Here is a 9,935-nt window from a genome sequence, read left to right as displayed (position 1 = left end):
ACCAGGCTAGTTAATGACTAATATGTAAGGGAAATGTGAGGACAGCTCTTGTAGATACTGAACACCTAAAGGCCTACAAGTGCAAAGGTAATGGTAGAAGATAGAGGCCAATGCTCTATAATAATGTAGCATGTACTGTCGCTTAGCAGCAGGCTGGATGCTTCTAAATCAGTGTGATGCATAATTACATTCAGAGAGAGAGAAGAGGGACACCCACACATCCTTGCCCGTGCATTTCAATGTACTACCCTACCCCACTCAGCCTGCTCATAACAACTAGGAGAGCCCATGATCATTATCTTGTGTAATGTGTGTGTTAGCCTGGAGGGTGGAAATGCAGTGCAAACTTCAAGTGTATATTGTGTCTCTTCTCTCACCTACTCTGGCACAACACATTTACATTTGAGTCATTTAGCAGAGGCTCTTATCCAGAGCGACTTACTCAGTGAGTGTGTTAATCTTTAAAATAGCTAGGTGAGACAACAACACATCACAATCGTATCAAGTGCATTTTCCCTCTTAAGTATTTGTTAGCTAGTAGGAAAAGTGCCTTCTTTCTTTAAGATCCTCACCAGTGGAACACAGATGGAAGTGTTCAATAGTAATCTGGAAGAAACGTGTTATTAGTCAGACACACTCAGGCTCATGGCTGTTTCCTAACTGATACTGTAAGCAATGGTAATAGGCTGGCCTTAACAGAGATTAACAGGTGCTGTAGTGGCAACCAGGATCTGGCAACCAAACTAACATAAGCTTTGGATTGGGGATAGGATCGGTGTTATCTGGTGATTCATCTTGTTGGCAACTTACATAAACATGAATAGTACATATATCTGTCTTTATACTATGGGCATGGCCAGATTACCAACTGGGCACAAGCCCCGGCCCCCGGCTTTCAAGGGGCCCCCAACCCCCAAAAATTATTATTACGAAGAGAAAATTCAGCAGTTTAAAAGCTAATTTCCTGCAATTCTACACAGTATATTCTTCTCTCTGCCCTATGGTAAAATGTGTAGAATTTCAGGAAGTCTGCTGGGCCCCAACTGCGGTAGTCTGTCCCTTTTTATAGCAGTAATAGTTCCTCCGGGACTTAAGTTTTACGTCACTGGTTATTTGGATGAGATGATCTGATGCTAGATTGAGATTGTGTGATTTAAGTGATTGTAATAGTAATATTAGGTTTTAGGGGTCGTCACTAGTTACCAGAGCCACAAAGTCATAAACCCAGCCTATTTCTTCAATTTCTCTTATTAAAATGTTAAACCTACCCTTAACCACACTGCTAACCTTATGCCTAACCTTAAATTAATCTTGTAAAAAATCATGAAAACCAAAAATAATTTTGGTGTTTAATTTTTTGCCAATTTTGACTTTGTGGCTATGGTAAGTAGTGGAAACCAGTCTTAGGGGTTTTAGATGATTGACCATCAGTTGAAGGAGACCTAGTGATGATACAGGCAGCATGTCTGATGTACCCAGTATGTCTTGTGGTTTCAGGTGAGTAAAGATGTCCTTAAGTGCATAAAAGTCTTATTACACATGTTAAGTGAATGTATAAACAAGTAGATAAAATAAGGGTATCAGGGAAATAAGCTATGCTAAAGTTATAGATATAGAGAAATATACCTACAGTAGTAGGATCTTAATTTGAGACCGTTTACTACAGCAGGAAAAGAATCCTGCAGCAACTGGAAATGTGAATTATTATATGGATTATCATTAATGGACATTTTATGTAGGGGTTGATACCTTTTTTGTTAGGGCAACTTTCTCAGTGGACATGACAAACTTTAGAAGCCTTTTTAAACCTTGAATACACGACATGTTTGCATTTCCTGCAGGGCAGGAAAATTCTCAGCAACAAAAGAGTGATCAAATTAAGATCAAACAGCTGTACTGTGTTGTATACTTAGTGCCTAGCTAGCCAACTGGCTAGGTGGTACGTCATAGTGAGATATCAAATTAGCCATCTGTAACCTAGAATTTGAGTGGAAATGTATCAGTATTTCACTGTTTATTAATGTGAGAGAAGTGTTTTGCACAAGTGTAAATCCTTTAAGAGAATGAGAATTGACATACTGTATTTGTGATTGAGATGATTGACCATCAGTAGGAGACCTAGTGATGATAGAGGCAGCATGTCTGATGCACCCCGTCTGTCTTGGGATTTCAGAATAGAGAAGTACACGTTGTAAACTGCTGCATGTGACAATAGGACCCCCTTGCTTCTCCAATAGGGTCAACATGTTGGATGAGAGTAGAAGAGGTTAAGACACAGGGGCTATGCCAGGAATGTGGGGAATCCCATTGATCCCAGTGTGTCCCGGTATGGCTCAGAGCATTCCCGTAAACGTAATGGGAAACCCAAGCCAGCTACCTGCCGGGGTGAAACGTGACACCTGTTGGAACAGAGGAGAGTTAACCTGGGGGAACATGGTAGACAGAGACAGGAGAAACTGCACTACGGGTTCTGAGAGGAGAGTTAACCTGGGGGAACATGGTAGACAGAGACAGGAGAAACTGCACTACGGGTTCTGAGAGGAGAGTTAACCTGGGGAACATGGTAGACAGAGACAGGAGAAACTGCACTACGGGTTCTGAGAGGAGAGTTAACCTGGGGGAACATGGTAGACAGAGACAGGAGAAACTGCACTACGGGTTCTGAGAGGAGAGTTAACCTGGGGAACATGGTAGACAGAGACAGGAGAAACTGCACTACGGGTTCTGAGAGGAGAGTTAACCTGGGGGAACATGGTAGACAGAGACAGGAGAAACTGCACTACGGGTTCTGAGAGGAGAGTTAACCTGGGGGAACATGGTAGACAGAGACAGGAGAAACTGCACTACGGGTTCTGAGAGGAGAGTTAACCTGGGGGAACATGGTAGACAGAGACAGGAGAAACTGCACTACGGGTTCTGAGAGGAGAGTTAACCTGGGGGAACATGGTAGACAGAGACAGGAGAAACTGCACTACGGGTTCTGAGAGGAGAGTTAACCTGGGGAACATGGTAGACAGAGACAGGAGAAACTGCTGGGGGAACTAGACAGAGACAGGAGAAACGGGTTCTGAGAGGAGAGTTAACCTGGGGGAACATGGTAGACAGAGACAGGAGAAACTGCACTAGACAGAGACAGGAGAAACTGGGTTCTGAGAGGAGAGTTAACCTGGGGAACATGGTAGACAGAGACAGGAGAAACTGCACTACGGGTTCTGAGAGGAGAGTTAACCTGGGGGAACATGGTAGACAGAGACAGGAGAAACTGCACTACGGGTTCTGAGAGGAGAGTTAACCTGGGGGAACATGGTAGACAGAGACAGGAGAAACTGCACTACGGGTTCTGAGAGGAGAGTTAACCTGGGGGAAGGGCTCTCTCTCGTTCCTTTACTTCTTTGTCACATTGTTTTATTTCTCCCTCTCTCCTTGTGATTCCTCTCTCTCTCGCTCTCCCACTGCATGGAGGAGGTGGAGGTTGCATTTGCCCTCTGACCCCTCTCTAACTTCCTGTGACGGGGCCACTCAGTAGCAGCAGGGGATTGTGGCTGTCGGTGGAGAGGCCAATAAGAGCCCTCCTGAAACTCCTCCAGATCAAGAGCATCACTACCCGAACACCTGTTCCTCATCCGTTACCCTGGCAACAACACAGCTCAGCACGAGTTCTTCTCTTGGCCAGAAAGTGTGTGTATGTGTGCGTGGGTAGCCAAGATTCTTCCGAGCTGTTCAGCAAGCCTCCCTGCTGTACGTTGCCATACAATTCTAGCAACTGCTAGATAGATAGAGATGGAGTAAAACAAAAGAGCTGGAATAGTACATGTTTACTGCATGGCCTAAATGCAGAATTGATTTTTCTCTCTGTCACTGAAGTTAATCTCAAACTGGTCCTTGGACAAGATTCTGTCATCTATTTTAGAAATGCTTTGGAGGATTTGGAATGGTGTGTTTCTGTGTGTGTGTGGACAGCAGTAGGCCCCGTTACATTGGTGTGGGTTATATTTATTCATAGTTGTGTTGATCCACAGGCTTAGATGGTTTCATCTCTCTCTCCCTTTCTACACTGGTGAATTAGGAACACGTCTGGGATTTTGTGTTCTGTTCCTACAACCCACGTGTGTGTCTGTCTGAGAGTGGCCCCATGGTCTCCATTCCTCCTCCTCCTCCTCTGTTCACTGAAGACACTTCTCCTTCTTCTCTTAAAATGAGTGGGCTTTAAGGCTGAACATTGAATGTTGTAGGATCAGTCAAAGTTCGACACATGTACAGGTGTAGGCAGGACAGCAGGCTAGAATCACTCATGCAGATCAATGTCTAACAAGACATATTATTCAAATGACTCATTGTCGATCACTCATATTGTGTAACACCACCAGTCACTGCAAAAAAAGTACTCTTTCAATAACTGTTTGAATGTATCATTGTTTAACTTCCAAAACACACTTTGTGACTTCAGCTGTATGACAACCCAGGGCACATCTTGATGCTGTTAAGAGCCAGTCACACCAACCCCTGGCATGACTTAGCCTGGAGCCCTCCATGAAGATCACAGCCTCCTCACCAGGTGCTTCAGAAAATGAGGGCGTCTTCTTCTTAGCATTTTAGCAGCGTTGCTTGGCAACCAAAAATTAGCCCCGGATCTGTCAAACAAAACACTGTCATTGGGCAAAATGGTCACTTGTTGTCAGTCGAATTCTGATAATGCCTGTTGATCCAACGACAATGTTTCTCTGCTTAGAACATGTGCTCTTCAACAGAAGCGAGGCTTGAGGGGGGCACTGATTTGTGTGTTCACATTAAAGATATGCCTGTCTTGCTTTGTGTTGTATCTATTCATACATACACGCACACACACACACTCCTTGCTCCTTGTGCATTCACACTTCTCCTTCGTTGCTATGGCTTCGGGAGTCATATCTCTTTGTGTACAATTGATGTCTGGCCGTCAAGGCTGTTGTCTAACAAAGATATTGTCTTGAAAAGATTAATCATTTTGCTCCACACTGTATGTGCTGCCTTGAGACTACTGACTCATATGAGAGTCCAACACAATTCTCTTCAAATACAGCAGCTCAAACATCTGAAGACGATCGGGAATCTTTGTGGCTCAACCTTTTTGATGGAAAACATTGACATCCTCAACATCGACACATCCTATTTATGAAATGCTCAGACCTGAACTAAATTGCATTGTTGTCGTGTACAGCATACGATACTTCACATCACAGCTGTGGAGGGTTTGCAGTGTTACAATTCTGTGCACGTTTCATTTACAATTTCATTTTCATCAAGTTGATCATGTTGATAGTGCTTATAGACAGCAAAAGGCAGTACCTCCAATATTTCCTGCTTTTTTCAAATCCAGGAGTCAAGAGAGCGGTTCTTTGCCAGTATACGCCTACACACCCCATGTGTTCTCTTTCTCCCTCTGAGAACACACACACACACACTGCATGTTCACAGATACATATACACACATTCATACATAGAAGCATGCATTTCAAAGAGCGATTGAATAGGCTGTTCAGGGTCAGCTCCCCAAGGCAGAGATCCATCCCATGGTCTTTATGTGGTATGACAGAGCAAATACCACTCACTTACTTTAGATCCTGTTCTAACCATCCTATACCAACTTAAGATATGTTGTATAAAGCACACGTGGGAATTAATAAACATTTCAAATGTGTCCTTGTACTTAGTATTGTTTTGTCATGTATCTTTCAATGTGACCTTCCATTATCCATCTATTACATGGTAGTTAGTGTTTGCAGTAGTACTATTAGCAGTTGTAGTTGTAGTAACAGTAGTAGAAGTAGTAGTAGCAGCAGTAACAGTAGTAGTAGCAGTAACAGTAGTAGTAGTAGTAACAGTAGTAGTAGCAGCAGTAACAGTAGCAATAGTAGTAGTAGTAGTAACAGTAGTAGCAGTAGTAGTAGCAGCAGTAGTAGTAGTAGTAACTGTAGTAGCAGTAGTTGTAGCAGCAGTAGCAGTAGTAGTAGCAGCAGTAGCAGTAGTAGTAGCAGCAGTAACAGTAGTAGTAGTAGCAGCAGTAACAGTAGTAGTAGCAGCAGTAACAGTAGTAGTAGCAGTAGCAGCAGTAACAGTAGTAGTAGTAGTAACAGTAGTAGCAGTAGTAGTAGCAGCAGTAACAGTAGCAGTAGTAGTAGTAACAGTAGTAGCAGTAGTAGTAGTAGTAGTAACAGTAGTAGCAGTAGTAGTAGTAACAGTAGTAGCAGTAGTAGTAGTAACAGTAGTAATAGTAGTAGTAGTAGCAGCAGTAACAGTAGCAGTAGTAGTAGTAACAGTAGTAGTAGTGACAGTAAAACTACCGATATCCAAATAAAGGGTTATCTTTTTCATATAACATCAGTATTTATGCTGCAATTAAAGTAATACATTATTTATTATTATCGTTATTATCATTATTACTACCAGCCCTATGAAACAGTGAGTTCCATTTCAGGGTGATTCCTCCTCTGCCTGTAGCAGTGTTGTCTCCACAGACCGCACTGTGAGTCAGTATCACACAGAACCCACGCCTGCACCCACACACACCCACCGGCCGTATGCACACACACACTCACGTACGTATACACACACAACGTGTTCTCACACACACATACTCTCCAACAGTTATGTTACAGAACAGTGGCTATGTGAAATCCTTCAACGAGACTCATTTGACTGCTGCTAAGGTTTCAGCTGCAGCTGTCATCCTCCTGGGTCTGGTGGGTTCTTGGCCCTTCACCAACTACAGATGCAGGTTATGGAGGTAGTCAGAGGGGGATTCCCACACATTCCTCTGTGTGTGTGTGTGTGCGCACGTATAATGTGATTGTGTACATGTGGTATGTATGTGTGTGTGTTCTTGTGCATGTGTGTGCATGCATACAGTATATGATTGTGTGTGTGTGTAGTACCTGGCTGACTCTAACTTTACGTGACAGTTGTGGACCTTTTAAAGAGGCCTCTCTCTGAGGTCACAGGGTTCTCCTGAACAGAACATCTCTGCTCCTTTTGTCCTGGGCGTTGTAAAGCACATTCCATAGCAAGAGGCTGACCACTCAGCAAGAGGAACTAAAACCAGTAGGATGAATGTTCCAGTTCACCCAGCAGGATGAGTGTTCTAGCAGGATGAATGTTCCAGCGCTCCCAGCAGGATGAGTGTTCCAGCGCACCCAGCAGGATGAGTGTTCCAGCGCACCCAGCAGGATGAATGTTCCAGCGCACCTAGCAGGATGAATGTTCCAGCTCACCCAGCAGGATGAGTGTTCCAGCAGGATGAATGTTCCAGCGCACCCAGCAGGGTGAATGTTCCAGCTCACCCAGCAGGATGAGTGTTCCAGCAGTATGAATGTTCCAGCGCTCCCAGCAGAATGAATGTTCCAGCTCACCCAGCAGGATGAGTGTTCCAGCAGGATGAATGTTCCAGCGCTCCCAGCAGGATGAATGTTCCAGCGCTCCCAGCAGGATGAGTGTTCCAGCAGGATGAATGTTCCAGCGCACCCAGCAGGATGTGTTCCAGCAGGATGAATGTTCCAGCGCACCCAGCAGGATGAGTATTCCAGCGCACCCAGCAGGATGAGTGTTCCAGCGCACCCAGCAGGATGAGTGTTCCAGCGCACCCAGCAGGATGAGCGTTCCAGCGCACCCAGCAGGATGAGCGTTCCAGCGCACCCAGCAGGATGAGTGTTCCAGCGCACCAAGCAGGATGAGTGTTCCAGCCTGCCCAGCAGGATGAATGTTCCAGCACACCCAGCAGGATGAGTGTTCCAGCAGGATGAGTGTTCCAGCGCACCCAGCAGGATGAATGTTCCAGCAGGATGAATGTTCCAGCGCACCCAGCAGGATGAGTATTCCAGCGCACCCAGCAGGATGAGTGTTCCAGTGCACCCAGCAGGATGAGCGTTCCAGCGCACCCAGCAGGATGAGTGTTCCAGCGCACCCAGCAGGATGAGTGTTCCAGCCTGCCCAGCAGGATGAATGTTCCAGCACACCCAGCAGGATGAGTGTTCCAGCGCACCCAGCAGGATGAGTGTTCCAGCAGGATGAGTGTTCCAGCGCATCCAGCAGGATGAATGTTCCAGCAGGATGAATGTTCCAGTGCACCCAGCAGGATGAATGTTCCAGCGCACCCAGCAGGATGAGTGTTCCAGCAAGATGAATGTTCCAGCGCACCCAGCAGGATGAATGTTCCAGCTCACCCAGCAGGATGAATGTTCCAGCGCACCCAGCAGGATGAGTGTTCCAGCAGGATGAATGTTCCAGCGCACCCAGCAGCATGAATGTTCCAGCGCTCCCAGCAGGATGAATGTTCCAGCTCACCCAGCAGGATGAGTGTTCCAGCAGGATGAATGTTCCAGCACACCCAGCAGGATGAGTGTTCCAGCACACCCAGCAGGATGAGTGTTCCAGCAAGATGAATGTTCCAGCGCACCCAGCAGGATGTGTTCCAGTAGGATGAATGTTCCAGTGCACCCAGCAGGATGAATGTTCCAGCGCACCCAGCAGGATGAATGTTCCAGCTCACCCAGCAGGATGAGTGTTCCAGCGCACCCAGCAGCATGAGTGTTCCAGTGCACCCAGCGGGATGAATGTTCCAGCGCACCCAGCAGGATGAGTGTTCCAGCGCACCCAGCAGGATGAATGTTCCAGCGCACCCAGCAGGATGAGTGTTCCAGCGCACCCAGCAGGATGAGTGTTCCAGCGCACCCAGCAGGATGAGTGTTCCGGCGCACCCAGCAGGATGAGTGTTCTGGCGCACCCAGCAGGATGAATGTTCCAGCGCACCCAGCAGGATGAGTGTTCCTGCAGGATGAATGTTCCAGCGCACCCAGCAGGATGAATGTTCCAGCACACCCAGCAGGATGAGTGTTCCAGCGCACCCAGCAGGATGAGTGTTCTAGCAGGATGAGTGTTCTAGCAGGATGAGTGTTCCAGCGCACCAGCAGGATGAGTGTTCCAGCAGGATGAATGTTCCAGCGCACCCAGCAGGGTGAATGTTCCAGCTCACCCAGCAGGATGAGTGTTCCAGCAGGATGAATGTTCCAGCGCTCCCAGCAGGATGAATGTTCCAGCTCACCCAGCAGGATGAGTGTTCCAGCAGGATGAATGTTCCAGTGCACCCAGCAGGATGAGCGTTCCAGCGCACCCAGCAGGATGAGCGTTCCAGCGCACCCAGCAGGATGAGTGTTCCAGCGCACCCAGCAGGATGAGTGTTCCAGCGCACCCAGCAGGATGAGTGTTCCAGCGCACCCAGCAGGATGAGTGTTCCAGCCTGCCCAGCAGGATGAATGTTCCAGCACACCCAGCAGGATGAGTGTTCCAGCGCACCCAGCAGGATGAGTGTTCCAGCAGGATGAGTGTTCCAGCGCACCCAGCAGGATGAATGTTCCAGCAGGATGAATGTTCCAGTGCACCCAGCAGGATGAATGTTCCAGCGCACCCAGCAGGATGAGTGTTCCAGCAAGATGAATGTTCCAGCGCACCCAGCAGGATGAATGTTCCAGCGCACCCAGCAGGATGAGTGTTCCAGCAGGATGAATGTTCCAGCGCACCCAGCAGGATGAATGTTCCAGCGCACCCAGCAGGATGAATGTTCCAGCTCACCCAGCAGGATGAGTGTTCCAGCAGGATGAATGTTCCAGCGCACCCAGCAGCATGAATGTTCCAGCGCTCCCAGCAGGATGAATGTTCCAGCTCACCCAGCAGGATGAGTGTTCCAGCACACCCAGCAGGATGAGTGTTCCAGCAAGATGAATGTTCCAGCGCACCCAGCAGGATGTGTTCCAGCAGGATGAATGTTCCAGCGCACCCAGCAGGATGAGTGTTCCAGTGCACCCAGCGGGATGAATGTTCCAGTGCACCCAGCAGGATGAGTGTTCCAGTGCACCCAGCAGGATGAGTGTTCCAGCGCACCCAGCAGGATGAGTGTTCCAGCGCAC

Source organism: Oncorhynchus nerka, unplaced genomic scaffold, assembly GCF_034236695.1.
Source record: "Oncorhynchus nerka isolate Pitt River unplaced genomic scaffold, Oner_Uvic_2.0 unplaced_scaffold_1597, whole genome shotgun sequence".
NCBI classification, from domain to species: domain Eukaryota; kingdom Metazoa; phylum Chordata; class Actinopteri; order Salmoniformes; family Salmonidae; genus Oncorhynchus; species Oncorhynchus nerka.
This window is presented reverse-complemented; position numbering follows the sequence as displayed.